The sequence below is a fragment of the Mustelus asterias genome, unplaced genomic scaffold (assembly GCF_964213995.1).
Source record: "Mustelus asterias unplaced genomic scaffold, sMusAst1.hap1.1 HAP1_SCAFFOLD_1874, whole genome shotgun sequence".
In the NCBI taxonomy this organism is placed as follows: Eukaryota; Metazoa; Chordata; class Chondrichthyes; order Carcharhiniformes; family Triakidae; genus Mustelus; species Mustelus asterias.
The window spans coordinates 1-20,476 of record NW_027591819.1 but is presented as its reverse complement, the minus strand read 5'-3'; the positions used below and the strand labels follow the sequence as shown (position 1 = coordinate 20,476).

The following is a 20,476-nucleotide window of genomic DNA, read 5'->3' as shown; positions in this document are numbered from 1 at the left end:
CCTGGGGGTTACCATCACTGAATCCCCCCACTATTAACATCCTGGGGGTTCCCATCACTGAATCCCCCACTATTAACATCCTGGGGGTTCCCATCACTGAATCCCCCACTATTAACATCCTGGGGGTTCCCATCACTGAATCCCCCACTATTAACATCCTGGGGGTTCCCATCACTGAATCTCCCACTATCAACATCCTGGGGGTTCCCATCACTGAATCCCCCACTATTAACATCCTGGGGGTTCCCATCACTGAATCTCCCACTATCAACATCCTGGGGGTTACCATCACTGAATCCCCCCACTATTAACATCCTGGGGGTTCCCATCACTGAATTTTCCACTATTAACATCCTGGGGGTTACCATCACTGAATCCCCCACTATTAACATCCTGGGGGTTACCATTGATCAGAAACTGACCTGGACCCAGCCATATAAACACAGTGGCTCCCAGAGCAGGTCAGAGGCTGGGAATCCTGCGGTGAGTAACTCACCTCCTGACTCCCCAAAGCCTGTCCAGCATCTACAAGGCACAAGTCAGGAGTGTGATGGAACACTCCCCACTTGCCTGGATGGTGCGGCTCCAACAACACTCAAGAAGCTCAACACCATCCAGGACAAAGCAGCCCCGCTTGATTGGCCCCCCATCCACAAACACCCACTCCCTCCACCACCCACGCTCAGTAGCAGCGTGTGTACCATCTACAAGATGCACTGCAGCGACTCACCGAGGCTCCTTAGGCAGCACCTTCCAAACCCACCACCACTTCCATCTAGAAGGACAAGGGCAGCAGATACCTGGGAACACCCCCACCTGGAGGTTCCCCTCCGAGCCACTCACCATCCTGACTGGGAAATATATCGGCTACTCCTTCACTGTCGCTGGGTCAAAATCCTGGAATTCCCTCCCTAACAGCACTGTGGGTGTACCTACACCCACGGGCATTCAGCCTTGGATCTTCAGGTAAACGTTCTCCAAGGCGGCCTTCACGACACACGACAGCGCAGAGTCGCTGAGCAGAAACTGATAGCCAAGTTCCGCACACATGAGGACGGCCTAAACCGGGATGTTGGATTTATGTCACATTATCAGTAACCCCCACAGCTTTCCCCGATCTTGCAGAATCTCACTAGCTGTTCTGTCTGGAGACAATACACATCTCATTAACCTGTGTTTAATGTTCCCCTGATGTGGAGATGCTGGCGTTGGACTGGGGTAAACACAGTAAGAAGTTTAACAACACCAGGTTAAAGTCCAACAGGTTTATTTGGTAGCAAAAGCCACACAAGCCTGTCGAGCTTGTGTGGCTTTTGCTACCAAATAAACCTGTTGGACTTTAACCTGGTGTTGTTAAACTTCTTACTGTGTTTAATGTTCCCTCCAACCCACATTGTCTGTACTTTTAAGACCTGGCTGGCTGTAGAGATTTGCATTCTAATTAGTATTCTGTAATTTGATTTCTGTGTCTCTGTGCACTGTTTGAGAGCAGATTTCCACTCCATCTGACGAAGGGGCAGCGCTCCGAAAGCTTATGGTATTTGCTACCAAATAAACCTGTTGGACTTTAACCTGGTGTTGTGAGACTTCTTACTGTGGGTGTACCTACACCACATGGGACTGCAGCGGATTCAAGAAGGCAGCTCACCCACCACCTTCTCCGCTTGGTATGGGGCTCCTGCTCTGCCCAAGACCGCAGGGAACTACAAAAGGGTTGTGAATGTAGCCCAATCCATCACGCAAACCAGCCTCCCATCCATTGACTCTGTCCACACTTCCTGCTGCCTCGGGGAAAAGCAGCCAGCATAATCAAGGACCCCACGCACCCCGGACATTCTCTCTTCCACCTTCTTCCGTCGGGAAAAAGATACAAAAGTCTGAGGTCACGTACCAACCAACTCAAGGACAGCTTCTTCCCTGCTGCCGCCAGACTTTTGAATTGGGCGGCATGGTAGCACAGTGGTTAGCACTGCTGCTTCACAGCTCCAGGGTCCCGGGTTCGATTCCCGGCTCGGGTCACTGTCTGTGTGGAGTCTGCACATTCTCCTCGTGTCTGCGTGGGTTTCCTCCGGGTGCTCCGGTTTCCTCCCACAGTCCAAAGATGTGCGGGTTAGGTTGATTGGCCAAGCTAAAAAAATTGCCCTTTGTGTCCTGGGATGCGTAGGTTAGAGGGATTAGTGGGTATATATGTAGGTATATGGGGGTAGGGCCTGGGTGGGGATTGTGGTCGGTGCAGACTCGATGGGCCGAATGGCCTCTTTCTGCACTGTAGGGTTTCTATGATTCTAAGATTCTAAGAATGGACCTACCTCGCATTAAGTTGATCTTTCTCTACACCCTAGCTATGACTGTAACACTACATTCTGCACCCTCTCCTCTCCTTCTCTATGAACGGTATGCTTTGTCTGTATAGTGCGCAAGAAACAATACTTTTCACTGCATCCCAATGCGACAATAATAAATCAAATCAAAAATCAAGGGGCAATTAGGGAGGGTATAAAGGTTGGGGCAACCAGCGACACCCACATTCCCATGAACAAATACTTCTTTAAAAAGCCTTCACTCTCTCTGTCGTACGGGTTCCGCAGATCCTCACTCCCAAACGTACATTAGTCGTATTTTATTCCTTTGTGAGGAATGTCTCTCAATCCCAGATTTATAATTTCCAAACATTCCCAGCACTGGTGTAGGCTGCCCTCTGCTGCCCAATTGTACAATTACCTGTTCCGGGCATTCAGTTCAAAAAATTGATTTTGAAATACCTATTTTATCCATTTTCTTTGTGCCCCTGTCTCCATCTACGGGGACGAAGTGGAAATGGTCGAGAGCCTCACGTTTTTAGGTGTCCAGATCACCAACAACCTCTCCTGGTCCCTCCAAGCCGACACTATAGTTAAGAAAGCCCCACCTACTTTTTCAGAAGACTAAGGAAATTTGGCATGTCAGCTACGACTCTCACCAACTTTTACAGATGCATCATAGAAAGCATTCTTTCTGGTTGTATCACAGCTTGGTATGGGCTCCTGCTCTGCCCAAGACCGCAAGGAACTACAAAAGGTTATGAATGTAGCCCAATCCATCACGCAAACCAGCCTCCCATCCATTGGCTCTGTCTACACTTCCCGCTGCCTCGGGGAAAAGCAGCCAGCATAATCAAGGACCCCCACGCACCCCGGACATTCTCTCTTTCACCTTCTCCCGTCGGGATAAAGATACAAAAGTCTGTGGTCACGTACCGATCGACTCAAGAACAGCTTCTTCCCTGCTGCTGTCAGACTTTTGAATGGACCTACCTTGCATTAAGTTGATCTTTCTCTACACCCTAGCTATGACTGTAACATTACATTCTGCACTCTCTCCTTTCCTTCTCTATGAACGGTATGCTTTGTCTGTACCGCGTGCAAGAAACAATACTTTTCACTGTATCCCAATACATGTGACAATAATAAATCAAATCAAATCACTTCCACTATCACCAGCTGCCCTCCTGCACATCTCCCCACTGCTCGATATTCGTGTGTTGATCTATTCAGTGAGGGTGCATAAATTCATAAGATATAGGAGCAGAATGAGGCCATTCAGCCCATCGAGTTCGCTCCGCCATTCGATCATGGTTGATATGCTCCTCATCCCCAGTTTCCTGCCTTCTCCCCAGAACCCTTCAACCCCCATTCCCAATTAAAAATCTGTCTAACTCCTCCTTAAATGTACTCTCTGTCCCAGCACCCACCGCACTTTGGGGCAGCGAATTCCACAGATTCACAACCCTTTGGGAGAAGTAGTTTCTCCTCCAACTCTGTTTTAAACTTGCTGCCCCTTATCCTCAGACTGTGACCTCTCCGTCCTAGAATGTCCCACGAGAGGAAGCATCCGCTCCACGTCTACTTTATCCATAACCTTTCATCATCTTGTAGACCTCAATCTGATCTCCCCTCATTCTTCTAAATTCCTGAAAGTATCGGCCTAAACTGTTCAATCTCTCTTCATCCGACAAACCCCTCATCTCTGGAATCAGTCGAGTGAACCGCCTCTGAACTGCCTCCAATGTCACTGCATCTTTCCTCAAATACGAGAATGAAAACTGTGCTCAATACTCCAGGTGCAGCCTCACCAATGCCTTGTATAGTTACAACAATACTTCCTTACCTTTATATTCTATTCCTTTAGCTATAAATGCCAATATTCCATTTGCTTTCTTTATTATCAGCTGTACCTGTGTGCTAGTTGATCGGCTATTTGACTGTAGGTGGCATCATGCCCATGATCTCTAGGTTCCCTCTCTGGACACACAAAGCTCAGCTGGGACCAGTGCGGAGTTTGATGGTTCACTGATGGGGAGACTTCCCTCCTGGCGTAACCCTAAGGCACAACTCACTCCTACGTAGCCAGATTCGGACTCCAGTCTGCTCTGAGGTACTTGCCCTCGGCAGCCTCCACTGGAGTGAATCCTCAAATTGCCTCAGGATTAGGAGGAATCCCACTCCGTGTGGCACGGTAGCACACTGGTTAGCACTGCTGCCTCACAGTGCCAGGGACCCGGGTTCGATTCCCGGTTTGCGTCACTGTCTGCGTGGAGTTCGCACGTTTTCCCCGTGTCTGCGTGGGTTTCCTCCGAGTGCTCCGGTTTCCTCCCACACACCAAAGATGTGCAGGTTAGGTGGATTGGCCGTGCTAAATTGCCCCTTTAGTGTCCAAAGTTGTTTGGTTTGATTTGATTTGATTTATTATTGTCACATATATTAACATACAGTGAAAAGTATTGTTTCTTACGCGCTATACAGATAAAACATACCGTTCAAAGAGAAGGAAACGAGAGAGTGTAGAATGTAGTGTTAGTCACAGCTATTGCCCCCTTAGTGTCCAAAGATGTGTAGGTTAGGTGGATTGGCCATGCTAAATTGTCCCTTAGTGTCCAAAGATGTGTAGGTTAGGTGGATTGGCCATGCTAAATTGTCCCTTAGTGTCCAAAGATGTGCAGGTTAGGTGGATTGGCCCTGCTAAATTGCCCCTTAGTGTACCTGAACAGGCGCTGGAGTGTGGCGACTAGGGGATTTTCACAGTAACTTCATTGCAGTGTTAATGTAAGCCTACTTGTGACACTGATAAATAAACTCCGAGGCTGGTGCTGCCCCTCCCAGATTAACTGGGAGGATTAACTCCAGGAATTGGAGGCCAATCCCCCAGACATTGCAGAGTGAAATCTCAGAGAAATATCATCAGGGCATTCAACAAAGACTGAGGTTATTTGAACCATTTACTGGGGAATAAAAGGCTGTTTGACTGAACTTCATCCAGTTGGGGTAATGAGTTTTTTTGCTTTCCGGTTGGCAGGGGTAGCTATTGCGTCACGGGGATAGATGTGTTGGTGATATTTGCCTGCGGGGGGGTGGGTGGCAACCCTACTGGTTACTCTGGCTGGGAAACTCACGGGACGCCGCTTTGGAGTGATGACAGGATGGGATGTGATGCACACCATGGGGGAATAGCCAGCCCCTGCATTTATCTCCCGTGAAGGTTTACTCCCTGTCTGAGCCAGCGAGAGGCAGCGGCCACACACACAACATTCACTGAGGATGAGGGGTGACTGAAGGAGGGAGGATAGGGTGGGGCCAGAGGTGAGGTAAGGGAGAGATAGACAGAGAGAGAGAGAGAGAGACAGAGAGGGGGACAATGAGAGGGGGGGGGGGGGCAGAGAGAGAGAGAAAGAGAGAGGGGGAGGGAAGAGAGAGAAAACAGAGGGGGACAGAGAGAGGGGGGAGAGAGAGAGAGAGAGAAAAAGAGAGGGGGGGAGGGAAGACAGAGAAAACAGAGAGGGGGCAGAGAGAGAGAAAGAGAGAGAGACAGGAAGAGAGAGACAGAGAGGGGGGCAAAGACAGAGAGACAGAGAGATAAAGAGAAACAGAGTGAGGATCAGAGAGAGAGAGAGGGAGAAAAACAGAGGGACAGAGAGAAAGAACGAGACAGAGAGAAAGACACAGAGAGAGAGACAAAGAGAGAGAGGGAGAAACAGAGTATTTAAAAGTTTATTTATGAGTGTCACAAGTCGGCTTACATTAACACTGCAATGAAGCTACTGTGAAAAGCCCCTATTCACCACACTCTGGCACCTGTTCGGGTAACACTGAGGGAGAATTTAGCACAGCCAATACACCCTAACCAGCACGTCTTTCGGACACTGTGCCACAGTGCCGTCCGAGAGAGAGCGAGAAATGAAAGATAGAGAGACAGTGAGAAAGAGGGAGCGAGAGAGAGAGTGGCAAAGAAAAATAGACAGAGGAAAAGAAACAGAGAGAGAGAAAGAAACAGAAAAACCCGTCCAGGCGAGTGGGGAGTATTCCATCACACGCCGGCCTTGTGTCCTTGTTGATGGTGGACAGGCTTTGGGGGAGTCAGGAGGTGAATTACTCGCCGCAGGATTCCTACACATTGGATATTGAGTCGGGGAAGGATCATCACCGTTTGACTGGACAGATCAAACTGGGTGTCCTGGGTGGGTGCTACCACCTGTCCGGTCAGGTCAGATCAGCCTGGGTTCACTGACTGGCATTCCACGCGTAGCCTCACGTGCCCTGCAGGGGAAGTAGCTCAGAGTCTGGGGGATTGGTGCAGGGGTCTCCATGGGTGCCTTGTCCCACCCGACTTCAAGGGGGGAACACCCATGGCAGCATGCGCCGGGTATAAAGGACTCCTGTCCTGAATACAGGGGGACACGGCCACCCCCTCCTCCCCTGAATCCCGCCTGTATTCGGGGGGTAATGTTTTCCATGCGGGAGCTCAGACAGTCAGCGTGGGGCTGGCTGATCGACCAGGAAGGCCCTCACACACCCACGGATTTGCAGTGAAGGCTCTAAGCCGTGGTCAGGCCAGGGACCTTGGCTGGTTTCCACACTCCCCCCCCCCGCGCCACCCAATCCCAGGATGTGGAGCCGGGCTGGTATTAGACAGTTCAGTCCAGGCTGGGAATGGTTCCCCCTCCTTCTCCGAGAGGCAGGATTAACAGTGTATGATCCCTCCCACCATTCCCTCCCGGAATGTTTTCCACATTCCCAGCATCTCCCCCTGGACTGCTCTGATTGGTTGGGCTAGTATCCGGGCAGTTTAGCCAAAATCCTTCAGAAAAACGTGCTCCATGTTTCCCTGCCACTGAGCAATTTTATATTCTCAATTCTCATCATCCCCCTGACACACAGGCACTCACAGGCAGGCACTCACTCACAGGCATAGGCAGGCACAGGCACTCGCAGGCGCAGGCACTCGCAGGCGCAGGCACTCGCAGGCGCAGGCACTCGCAGGCGCAGGCACTCGCAGGCACTCGCAGGCGCAGGCACTCGCAGGCACTCGCAGGCGCAGGCACTCGCAGGCGCAGGCACTCGCAGGCACAGGCACTCGCAGGCGCAGGCACAGGCACTCGCAGGCGCAGGCACTCGCAGGCACAGGCACTCGCAGGCGCAGGCACTCGCAGGCACAGGCACTCACAGGCACAGGCACTCACAGGCACAGGCACTCGCAAGCACTCGCAGGCGCAGGCACTCACAGGCACAGGCACTCGCAGGCACAGGCACTCACAGGCACAGGCACTCACAGGCACAGGCACTCACAGGCACAGGCACTCACAGGCACTCGCAGGCACAGGCACTCGCAGGCACTCACAGGCACAGGCACTCACAGGCGCAGGCACTCGCAGGCGCAGGCACTCGCAGGCGCAGGCACTCGCAGGCGCAGGCACTCGCAGGCGCAGGCACTCGCAGGCGCAGGCACTCGCAGGCGCAGGCACTCGCAGGCACTCGCAGGCGCAGGCACTCGCAGGCGCAGGCACTCGCAGGCGCAGGCACTCGCAGGCGCAGGCACTCGCAGGCGCAGGCACTCGCAGGCGCAGGCACTCGCAGGCGCAGGCACTCGCAGGCACTCGCAGGCACTCGCAGGCGCAGGCACTCGCAGGCGCAGGCACTCGCAGGCGCAGGCACTCGCAGGCGCAGGCACTCGCAGGCGCAGGCACTCGCAGGCGCAGGCACTCGCAGGCGCAGGCACGCGCAGGCGCAGGCACTCGCAGGCGCAGGCACGCGCAGGCGCAGGCACTCGCAGGCGCAGGCACGCGCAGGCACAGGCACTCGCAGGCACAGGCACTCGCAGGCACAGGCACTCGCAGGCATAGGCACTCACAGGCACAGGCACTCACAGGCACACGCTCAAGACGGGCAGACATTCACATACACACACTCACACAGACAGACATTCACACACAGACAGAGACATACAGACAGACGCACACACAGATACTCACATATACGCAGAAAGACACACAGACACATACGCAGAGTCAGACAGTCACACACACAGGTGGGCAGGCACAGACACACACACACAAACAGTCAGTCACACACACACATGCTCACACACAGACGGGCACACACACTCAGACGGGAGGACTCACAGACGCCAAGGTTTAGATCATTAATATATTCAGGGAGAGTAAGAGTCCCAACTCTGATCCCTGGGGAACTCCACGATTCTTCCAGCCTGAAAACCATCCATTAACCTCTCTGCGTCCTGTCACTCAGCGAGCTCTGTATCCATGTTGCTGTTTCCCTTTCATTCCGTGAGCTTTGCTCACAAGTCCTGTGTGCAGCACCTTACCAGGACACCCTCACTGCCCTCATCAACCCCGCACTGCCCTCATCAACCCCTCACTGCCCTCATCAACCCCTCACTATTACTCACCACAAAAACCTCCAGCGAGTTAGTTAAACCCGATTTTCCCCTAACAAATCCGTGCTGGCTCTCCTTAATTAACCCACACTGGCCATGTGGTTATTAACTCTGACCCAAATTACTGTTCCTACATGTAACAAGGTAGTAACATTAGGCCAGCACAGTGGTTAGCGCTGCTGTCTCACAGTGCCAGGGACCCAGGTTCAATTCCCAGCTTGGGGTCATTGTCTGTGTGGAGTCTGCACGTTCTCCCCGTGTCTGCGTGGGTTTCCTCCGGTTTCCTCCCACAGTCTGAGAGATGTGCTGGTTACAAAGAACAGTACAGCACAGGAAACAGGCCCTTCGGCCCTCCAAGCCTGTGCCACTCATTGGTCCAAGACCATTCGTTTGTATCCCTCCATTCCCAGACTGCTCATGTGACTATCCAGGTAAGTCTTAAACGATGTCAGCGTGTCTGCCTCCACCACCCTACTTGGCAGCGCATTCCAGGCCCCCACCACTCTCTGTGTAAAGAAGTCCCTCTGATATCTGAGTTATACCTCGCCCCTCTCACCTTGAGCCCGTGACCCCTCGTGATCGTCACCTCCGACCTGGGAAAAATCTTCCCACTGTTCACCCTATCTATACCCTTCATAATTTTGTACACCTCTATTAGGTCTTCCCTCATTCTCCGTCTTTCCAGGGAGAACAAGCCCAGTTTACCCAATCACTCCTCATAGCTAAGACCCTCCATACCAGGCAACATCCTGGTAAACCTTCTCTGCACTCTCTCTAAAGCCTCCACGTCCTTCTGGTAGTGCGGCGACCAGAACTGGACGCAGTACTCCAAAGGTGGATTGGCCGTGCTAAATTGCCCTTTAGTGCCCAAAGATGTACAGGTTAGGTGCGTGGACTATGCTAAGCTACCAGGGACCCAGATTCAATTCCCAGCTTGGGACACTGTCTGTGTGGAGTTTGCACATTCTCCCCGTGTCTGCGTGGGTTTCCTCCAGGCGCTCCAGTTTCCTCCCACAGTCCAAAAGATGTGCTAGTTAGGTGCATTGGCCGTGCTAAATTGCCCCTTAGTGTATCTGAACAGGCCCCAGAGTGTGGCGACTAGGGCAATTTCACAGTAACTTCATTGCAGTGTTACTGTAAACCTACTTGTAACACTAATAACATCTTTTGGACACAAGTTTATTTTAAGGGGAATTAGCAGGGTAAGTATGCGGGGTTACGGGGCGTGGGTGGGGTGCTTTGAGTGGGTTGGTTTGGGCTTGATGGGCCAAACGGCCTCTTTCTGCACTGTCGGGATTGTGTTATTCTATGATTTACAATTCTCCAGTCCTCTGGCATCACCCAAGTCTAAGGGAGACTGAAAAACTCTGGCCAACGCTCATCATTTCCACTCTCACTTCCTTCAGTATCATCGGTCGAAGTCCCAACTTGAATTTGACTCTGAACAGAAATACACATTAACACAAGATACTTGACCATCAGGTTATGTATTTATTTACTTGCCAGCAAGGGGAAAGAAAGTGCCTCCTCAAAAGGTCAGGACACATCACCACCAGACAAAGAAAATCACCACGGCTTCTACAATTCTGCAGCTGGACACAATCCAATCAAAAGGGTTATAAATGACATCCATTCCGTATTGATCCAATAGAACGAAATACTGAGCATCCCAGGACTGTGTGATCACCATACCTCATGGGACACCAATATATCACCATCGAGCCCTATGAAGTCTCCTTGAGCCCTCTTACCTCAATCTTTCCCTTAGTCAGACATCTTTATCTGATGTCTCTATTCTGTTAACAGTTTCATGTATCTGCTTCAATTCACAGCGCCAGGGACCCGGGTTCGATTCCAGACTTGGGTCTCTGTCTGTGCAGAGTCTGCACGTCCTCCCCATGTCTGCGTGGGTTTCCTCTGAGCGCTCCCGTTTCCTCCCACAATCCGAAAGACCTGCTGGTTAGGGTGCTAAATTCTCCCTCAGTGTTACCTGAACAGATGCCGGGTCCCTGGCGCCGTGAATTGAAGCAGTCACATGGGGACTTGCACAGTAACTTCATTGCCGTGTTAATGTAAACCTACTTGGGACTAATGGTCTCGTTGGGCACAGGCTTGGAGGGCCGAAGGGCCTGTTCCTGTGCTGTATTGTTCTTTGTTCCAATAAATAAACTTTTAAAATAAACCTTTTGGACTTTAACCTGGTGTTCTGAGACTTCTACAGGATTGGAGGAGAGCCAATGTTGTTCCTTTGTTTAAGAAGGGTAGCAAGAATAATCCAGGTAACTACAGGCCGGTGAGCCTTACATCAGTGGTAGGGAAATTATTGGAGAGGATTCTTCGAGACAGGATTTATTCCCACTTGGAAATATATGGACGTATTAGTGAGAGACAACATGGTTTTGTGAAGGGGAGGTCATGTCTCACTAACTTGATTGAGTTTTTCGAGGATGTGACAAAGATGATTGATGAGGGTAGGGCAGTGGATGTTGTCTACATGGACTTCAGTAAGGCCTTTGACAAGGTCCCTCATGGCAGACTGGTGCAGAAGGTGAAGTCGCATGGGATCAGAGGTAAGCTGGCAAGGTGGATACAGATACAGGTGGGGCGGCACGGTAGCACAGTGGTTAGCACTGCTGCTTCACAGCTCCAGGGTCCCGGGTTCGATTCCCGGCTCGGGTCACTGTCTGTGTGGAGTTTGCACATTCTCCTCGTGTCTGCGTGGGTTTCCTCCGGGTGCTCCGGTTTCCTCCCACAGTCCAAAGATGTGCGGGTTAGGTTGATTGGCCAGGTTAAAAAATTGCCCCTTAGAGTCCTGGGATGTGTAGATTAGCGGGTAAAATATGTGGGGGTAGGTCCTGGGTGGGATTGTGGTCGGTGCAGACTCGATGGGCCGAATGGCCTCCTTCTGCACTGTAGGGTTTCTATGATTTCTATGAGAACTGGTTCGGTCAAAGAAGACAGAGGATAGCGGTGGAAGGGTGTGTTTCTGAATGGAGGGCAGTGACAAGTGGCATTCACAGTAAGAGTTTTAACAACACCAGGTTAAAGTCCAACAGGTTTATTTGGTAGCAAATGCCATTAACTTTCAGATGGAGTGGAAATGTGCTCTCAAACAGGGCACAGGGACACAAAATCAAGTTACAGAATACTGATTAGAATGCGAATCTCTACAGCCAACCAGGTCTTAAAGATACAGACAATGTGAGTGGAGGGAGCATTAAGCACAGGTTAAAGAGATGTGTATTGTCTCCAGACAGGACAGCCAGTGAGATTCTGCAAGTCCAGGAGGCAAGCTGTGGGGGTTACTGATAGTGTGACATAAACCCAAGATCCCGGTTGAGGCCGTCCTCATGTGTGCGGAACTTGGCTATCAGTCTCTGCTCAGCGATTCTGCGTTGTCGTGTGTCGTGAAGGCCGCCTTGGAGAACGCTTACCCGAAGATCAGAGGCTGAATGCCTGTGACCACTGAAGTGTTCCCCAACAGGAAGTCCACCACTGCTTCAGGCAGGGCATTCCACGCCCTTACTACTCTCTGAGTAAAGAACCTACCTCTAACATCTGTCCTATATCTCTCGCCCCTCAATTTAAAGCTATGTCCCCTCGTGCTAGCCATCACCATCTGAGGAAAAAGGCTCTCACTATCCACCCTATCTAATCCTCTGATCACCTTGTATGCCTCTATTAAGTCACCTCTTAACCTTCTTCTCTCGAACGAAAACGAGAAAAGATTTACCAGGATGTTGCCTGGTATGGAGGGCATTAGCTATGAGGAGAGGTTGGAGAAACTTGGTTTGTTCTCACTGGAACGACGGAGGTTGAGGGGAGACCTGATAGAAGTCGACAAGATTATGAGAGGCATGGACAGAGTGGATAGTCAGAAGCTTTTTCCCAGGGTGGAAGAGTCAATTACTAGGGGGCACAGGTTTAAGGAGCGAGGGGCAAGGTTTAAAGAAGATATGATTTTTAAAAAAATTACACAGAGGGTGGTGGGTGCCTGGAACTCGCTGCCGGGGGAGGTAGTGGAAGCAGATACGGTAGTGACTTTTAAGGGGTGTCTTGACAAATACATGAATGAGATGGGAATAGAGGGATATGGTCCACGGAAGGGTAGGGGGTTTTAGTTCAGTCAGGCAGCATGGTCGGTGCAGACTTGGAGGGCCGAAGGGCCTGTTCCTGTGCTGTAATTTTCTTTGTGTATATATATATATATATAAATAATATATAAAATATGTGGTCTAACTAATTACTGTAGAGCAAATAATAGTTACAAGGTATTAAAACACCTAGTTACAACAACTGACAGCTTACTCACTACTGAACTAAAATAGAGCTTTTACTTGAGCTGATTTAAACATAATATCCTGCCTAGCGCTTTTCATAACCTTTCCTTTTCCATATTTCTACACATTAACACTGCAATGAAGTTACTGTCAATGCAAGCCTTACTTGTGACTAATAAATAAACTTTACTTTACTTATTGGATTCATCTCACCTGGTCGAGCTTGATGAATATTTTAAGTACAGACAGTCTATATAATGTCTATCTTATTACTTTCAGATCCCTGTATTGTGATAGTTACCTCCTCTCTCACTGTGGGGCCATCTCCTTCCTTGGTAAAGACAGCTTTAGAAACATAGAAAACTACAGCACAAAACAGGCCCTTCGGCCCCACAAGTTGTGCTGAACATATCCCTATCTTTTACGCCTACCTATAACCCTCCATCCTATTAAGTCCCATGTACTCATCCAGGAGTCTCTTAAAAGACCCTATTGAGTTTGCCTCCACCACCACTGACGGCAGCCGATTCCACTCGCCCACCACCCTCTGTGTGAAAAACTTACCCCTAACATTTCCCCAGTACCTACCCCCCAGCACCTTAAACCTGTGTCCTCTCGTAGCAGACATTTCCACCCTGGGAAAAAGCCTCTGAGAGTCCACCCGATCTATCCCTCTCAACATCTTATACACCTCTATTAGGTCTCCTCTCATCCTTCGTCTCTCCAAGGAGAAAAGACCAAGCTCCCTCAGCCTATCCTCATAAGGCATGCCACTCAATCCAGGCAACATCCTTGTAAATCTCCTCTGCACCCTTTCAATCTTTTCCACATCCTTCCTGTAATGAGGCGACCAGAACTGAGCACAGTACTCCTGGTGGGGTCTGACGAGGGTCTTATATAGCTGCATCATTATCCCCGGACTCCTAAACTCAATCCCTCGATTGATAAAGGCCAGCACACCATACGTCTTCTTAACCACCTCCTCCACCTGCGGGGCCGATTTCAGAGTCCTATGGACCCGGACCCCAAGGTCCTTCTGATCCTCTACCGTACTAAGAGTCTTTCCCTTTATATTGTACTCCTTCATCCCTTTTGACCTGCCAAAATGGACCACGACGCATTTATCTGGGTTGAAGTCCATCTGCCACTTCTCCGCCCAGTCTTGCATCCTATCTATGTCCCTCTGTAACTTCTGACATCCCTCCAGACTATCCACAACCCCACCAACCTTCGTGTCGTCGGCAAACTTACCAACCCATCCCTCCGCTTCCTCATCCAGGTCATTTATGAAGATGACAAACAGCAAGGGTCCCAGAACAGATCTCTGGGGCACACCACTGGTGACCGACCTCCATTTTGAAAAAGACCCATCTATACCCACTCTCTGCCTCCTTTGCCAGTTCTGGATCTTTCATTCAGTTCCTCAGCTTCCTCCCTCCCTTTCCAGTCCCTAATCGGTCTTCCTGCTCCTTTTCACTCACTCTCTCTAACTTTGGGACATTTTCCCTTCTGTTCTCAGTCTGCTCCCTCCCTCCTGTCAAAAGGGACATCTTTTCAAAAGGGACATCTTTGTCCCCTGGCCGCCATCTTGTGGCACAGCTGCGGTTCCTGCCGCTGCCGCCCGGGCGGCGGTGTCGAGGGAGGACAGAGGGGGGGGGGGGGGGGGTGGCTAGCAGAGAGGGGCGGGGCCGGGGTGTGGAGTGGGCGTAGTCGGGGTGTGAAGTGGGCGTGGTCTGTTGGTGCGGGGGGGGGACGGGACGGATGACGCGTGAGGGGACTGGGGAAGGGGGCGGGGCTGGAGAGAGGGGCGGGATCTGAACGCGGCCTTGGATGACCCTCTGCAAATGGTGGGCGGGGTGACAGGAGTGTGGGGGCGTGGTCTGTTGGCGGGGAGGGGACCGGAGACGCGATTTGTGGAGATGGGCGGGGTCCGGGACAGGAGGTGGACACCGCGATGGGCGGGTCTAGGAAAAAAGGGGCGGGGCGGCGTTGAAGGGGCGGGGTCTGAGAAGCGGCGCGGTTGATTCTGACGGAATGTGGGCGGGGTCGGTGAATGGGTGGGCGTGGTCGGTGAATGGGTGGGCGTGGCCTGCGATGAGACGCCGGGGTGGAAGGGGGCAGGACCAGAGGAGGCCCGGAAGGCGGTTGTAGAGAGTGGGCGGGCCCTGCTGCGAGCGCGGGAGGAAGGGGCGGGGTCCGGGCCGGAGCGCGGGGCCCCATGGGATAGACGGGGAATTCCCCGGCTCTGGGAGAAGGAGCGGGGAGGAGAGGCGGAGAGAGCGCAGCGGCCGCAGCAGCAGCAGCAGGCGGGTGGGTTCCGGAGCCCAGAGCGGCCGAGGCCGCCGGGGGAATCGAGGCCCGAGGCGGGAGCTGGGGGAGGGAGCGGTGTTAGGCCTCAGGCCGGGGTGAGGCGGCTCGGAGCCCGCTCTCAGAGCCCCGCTGTCCGGCCCGAGGGGGGAGCCGGAGGTCCGGGGCCCCGGCCCGGGGGGACGCGGAGCCGCGGGGTCTCCAGCCCGGGGGGGGGGGGGGGGGTTCTCGCTATCCGGGGCCGCGCTGTCCCCACGCGGACTGGAGCCGGACTCGACCATCCCCGAGGGGGGCGGGGGGGAGACAAGCTGCCCATCAGTAAATAGGCCTCAGACCCTGGACTGAACTTGCGGTGAATTGGGCTCGATCCCACCTCTCAGCAAACCCCCAATCCCGCCTCCTCCCACTGCCCAGGCTCCAACTGCTAACGTTATTGTTGCCCCCCGACTCCCAAACCCCCCTCCCACTTGCCAGCGCTTTGGGTCAGTCGGGGCTAAACCATTAGACCAAGAAGGGGGGGGGGGCGGAATTTAACAATCTTACCAAATATTTAATTTTTGTGTTCTTTTCCCTCCCTCCTGTTTCCTCACAGGAGCCGCTCAGAGGCTGTGGGAGGTGTTACTGATGTAACTCCCCGTCCCGCATTCAAACAGGAAAAACTGCCTCCCTCAGGAAACCCTCCCCCCGCTTCACTGTTTATGTTTGTGTCCGTGACGTCACCCGGCTTCCGGTGGAGACGTCGGACGGACGATAGAACCGGAAGGAGGAGCCAATAAGAGGGCGGGGCTAGAGCCAATTCCCTAGACCCCAATTGCTACCCCCTCCCCTTCCAATTGCCCCAACCCCCAATAAGACCATAAGATATAGGAGCAGAATTAGGCCATTCGGCCCATCCAGTCTGCTCCGCCATTCGATCGTGGCTGATACGTTTCTCATCCCCATTTTCTTAGAATCTTAGAAACCCTACAGCACAGAAAGAGGCCATTCGGCCCATCGAGTCTGCACCGACCACAATCCCACCCATGCCCTACCCCCTTATCCCTACATATTTACCCACTAATCTACGCGTCCCAGGACACTAAGGGCAATTTTAGCATAGCCAATCAACCTAACCCGCACATCTTTGGACTGTGGGAGGAAACCGGAGCACCCGGAGGAAACCCACGCAGACACGGGGAGAATGTGCAAACTCCACACAGACAGTGACCCGAGTCGGGATTCGAACCCAGGTCCCTGGAACTGTGAAGCAGCAGTGCTAACCACTGTGCCACCCTACAAATTTCCTGCCTTTTCCCCATAGCCTTTGATCCCCCCTTACCAATCAAGAACCTATCCATCTCTGTCTTAAATACACTCAATGGCCCGGCCTCCTCTGTGGCAATGAATTTCACAGATTCACCACCCTCCGGCTGAAGAAATTCCTCCTCATCTCGGTTCTAAAGGGCCGTCTCTTTACTCTGAGGCTGTGCCCTTGGATCCCAGTCTCTCCGACTAATGGAAACATCTTCCCCACGTCCACTCTATCCAGGCCTTTCAGTATTCTGTAAGTTTCAATTAGATCACCCCCTCCCCCCATTCTTCTAAACTCCGTCGAATACAAACCCAGAGTCTTCAAACGCTCCTCATGCGTCAAGCTTTTCATTCCCGTGAATCTTCTCTGGACACTCTCCAAGGCCAGCACATCCTTCCCTAGATACAGGGCCTAAAAACACACTCGGGACAGGTACAGCATGGGGTTAGATCTTAGAATCCCTACAGTACAGAAAGAGGCCATTCAGCCCATCGAGTCTGCACCGACTACAATCCCACCCAGGCCCTACCCCCATATCCCGACATATTTACCCATTAATCCCTCTAACCTACACATCCCAGGACACTAAGGGCAATTTTTAGCACGCCAATCAACCTAACCCGCACATCTTTGGACTGTGGGAGGAAACCCACGCAGACACGAGGAGAATGTGCAAACTCCACACAGATACAGAGTAAACCTCCCTCGACACTATCCCCCATCAAACACTCCCAGGACAGGTACAGCACAGGGTGAGATACAGAGTAAACCTCCCTCGACACTATCCCCCATCAAACACTCCCAGGACAGGTACAGCACAGGGTTAGATACAGAGTAAAGCTCCCTCTGCACTGTCTCCACCAAACACTCCCAGGACAGATACAGCACGGGGTTAGATACAGAGTAAAGCTCCCTCTACACTGTCCCCATCAAACGCTCCCAGGACAGGTACAGCACGGGGCTAGATACAGAGTAAAGCTCCCTCTACACTGTCCGCATCAAACACTCCCAGGACAGGTACAGCACGGGGTTAGATACAGAGTAAAGCTCCCTCTGCACTGTCCCCCATCAAACACTCCCAGGACAGGTACAGCACGGGGTTAGATACAGAGTAAAGCTCCCTCTACACTGTCCCCATCAAACACTCCCAGGGCAGGTACAGCACGGGGTTAGATACAGATTCTCAATACTCTCCCTTTCTTTCTGTCTCTGCAGTGTGGGAGGAAGTTGTATCCTGCGTGCCTGTGCCCACGCTATCCGTGGCAATGTCGGAGAGTCAAGAGGAGGAGCTGTTGAGCCAAGAGACATTCCGGGAGCTCTGGAACCAGTGAGTGTCTCTGTGTTCGAAATGCTTTTGCCAGGTGTTGGAAGTGTTAGTCTCCGGTCAGCTCACCTCCATAGATATCTGTGCACGGATCGCATGGGACTGACACTAACAGCGACTGAGAGAGGCTGACCTGTTGGTGCATTCTGCCACAGATCCAGAATGCTCACTCTTCCCCCTTGTTTGAGAGTCCTTTTAAAAAAAAAAATTATTTCTGGAACATGGGCATCACTGGGCCAGCATTTATTGCCCATCCCTAGTTGCCCTTGAGAAGGTGGTGATGAGCTGCCTTCTTGAGTGGCTGCAGTCCACGTGTGGGTTGACCCACAATGCCGTTAGGGAGGGAATTCAGGATTTTGACCCAGCGACAGTGAAGGAACGGCCGATATATTTCCCAGTCAGGATGGCGAGTGGCTCGGAGGGGGACTTGCAGGTGGGGGTGTTCCCAGGTATCCGCTGCCTTTGTCCTTCTAGATGGAAGTGGTGGTGGGTTTGGAAGGTGCTGCCTAAGGAGCCTTGGTGAGTCGCTGCGGTGCATCTTGTAGATGGTACACACGCTGCTACTGAGCGTGGGCGGTGGAGGGAGTGAGTGTTTGTGGATGGGGGGCCAATCAAGCGGGGCTGCTTTGTCCTGGATGGTGTCGAGCTTCTTGAGTGTTGTTGGAGCCGCACCATCCAGGCAAGTGGGGAGTGTTCCATCACACTCCTGACTTGTGCCTTGTAGATGGTGGACAGGCTTTGGGGAGTCAGGAGGTGAGTTACTCGCTCAGGAGGTGAGTTACTCGCTGCAGTATTCCCAGCCGCTGACCTGCCCGTGCAGCCGCTGCGTTTATGTGGTGGGTCCAGTTGGTAACACCAGCTATTCGACTACATGGTACATCGCAGTCAAGGACAATTGTGGCTGCACGTCTATTGGTGGCGGGCCCTGGTACACATCCCGAGGAGGCAGAGGTCAGAGGGAGCCCCCCTTCCGCTGTCCTGTCCCAGAGGGCCCGCTGACTCAGTGCAGGCTCTGTGGTTCGGAGCCGCCCTGGACCCCCCCGAGCAGACGGGCTTCGGGCCGGCCACTGTGTGAATCGAACACTCGCTGCCTGTGCTTAGAATAGCTCATAGCAGGAGACCGGCGTCTAATTCCGGGAGCTGCAAAGTTTCCTGACTGTGTTCCGGAGAGGGAACCTTTTGGGGGTGGCACGGTAGCACCGCGGTTAGCACTGCTGCCTCACAGCGCCAGAGACCCGGGTTCGATTCCCGGCTCGGGTCACTGTCTGTGCGGAGTCTGCACATTCTCCCCGTGTCTGCGTGGGTTTCCTCCGGGTGCTCCGGTTTCCTCCCACACTCCAAAGATGTGCAGGTTAGGTGGATTGGCCGTGCTAAATTGCCCCTTAGTGTCAGGGGGATTAGCAGGGTAAACATGTGGAGTTATGGGATTAGGGCCTGGGTGGGATTGTGGTCGGTGCAGACTCGATGGGCCGAATGGCTTCTTTCTGTATTCTAGTGATTCTATGATTCTACTTCTGTCCACAGGCTGGAGGTTCCGAGTGCCAATGTGGGGCTGGAGAATGACCCGACAATATGGGTGAGTAGACAAGTGTGAGGTGATGCATTTTGGTAGATTGAACCAGGGCAGGACTTACTCAGTTAATGGTAGGGCGTTGGGGAGAGTTACAGAACAAAGAGATCTAGGGGTACATGTTCATAGCTCCTTGAAAGTGGAGTCACAGGTGGACAGAGTGGTGAAGAAGGCATTCGGCATGCTTGGTTTCATCGGTCAGAACATTGAATACAGGAGTTGGGACGTCTTGTTGAAGTTGTACAAGACATTGGTAAGGCCACACTTAGAATACTGCGTGCAATTCTGGTCACCCTATTATAGAAAGGATATTATTAAACTAGAAAGAGTGCAGAAAAGATTTACTAGGATGCTACCGGGACTTGATGGTTTGAATTATAGGGACAGGCTGGGTAGACTGGGACTTTTTTCCCTGGAGCGTAGGAGGCTTAGGGGTGACCTTATAGAGGTTAGGTTGATTGGCCAGGTTAAAAATTGCCCCTTAGAGTCCTGAGATGCATAGGTTAGAGGGATTAGCGGGTAAATATGTGGGGGTAGGGCCTGGGTGGGATTGTGGTCGGTGCAGACTCGATGGGCCGAATGGCCTCCTTCTGCACTGTAGGGTTTCTATGATTTCTATGAGGTCTATAAAATAATGAGGGGCACAGATCAGCTAGATAGTCAATATCTTTTCCCAAAGGTAGGGGAGTCTAAAAACTAGAGGACATAGGTTTAAGGGGAGAGATACAAAAGGGTCCACAGGAGCAATTTATTTCACTCAGAGGGTGGTGAGTGTCTGGAACGAGCTGCCAGAGGCAGTAGTAGAGGCGGGTACAATTTTGTCTTTTAAAAAGTTACATGGGTAAGATGGGTATAGAGGGATATGGGCCAAATGCGGGCAATTGGGACTAGCATAGGGGTTAAAAAAGGGGCGGCATGGACAAGTTGGGCCGAAGGGCCTGTTTCCATACTGTAAACCTCTGAGTCCCGGGAGCGAGAGGGGAGGTCCTGGCTGTTTC

At 52.2% G+C, this 20,476-nt stretch overlaps 1 long non-coding RNA gene across 1 annotated transcript; it reads left to right on the top strand.

Moving 5' to 3' along the window:
- The first annotated feature begins 15,157 nt into the window (after positions 1–15,157).
- On the top strand, positions 15,158–19,485 carry LOC144488807 (uncharacterized). The gene is made up of 3 exons (XR_013496658.1): positions 15,158–15,296; positions 17,800–17,911; positions 19,433–19,485. It is a non-coding gene; the product is annotated as an uncharacterized LOC144488807 (long non-coding RNA).
- Positions 19,486–20,476: the final 991 nt, after the last annotated feature.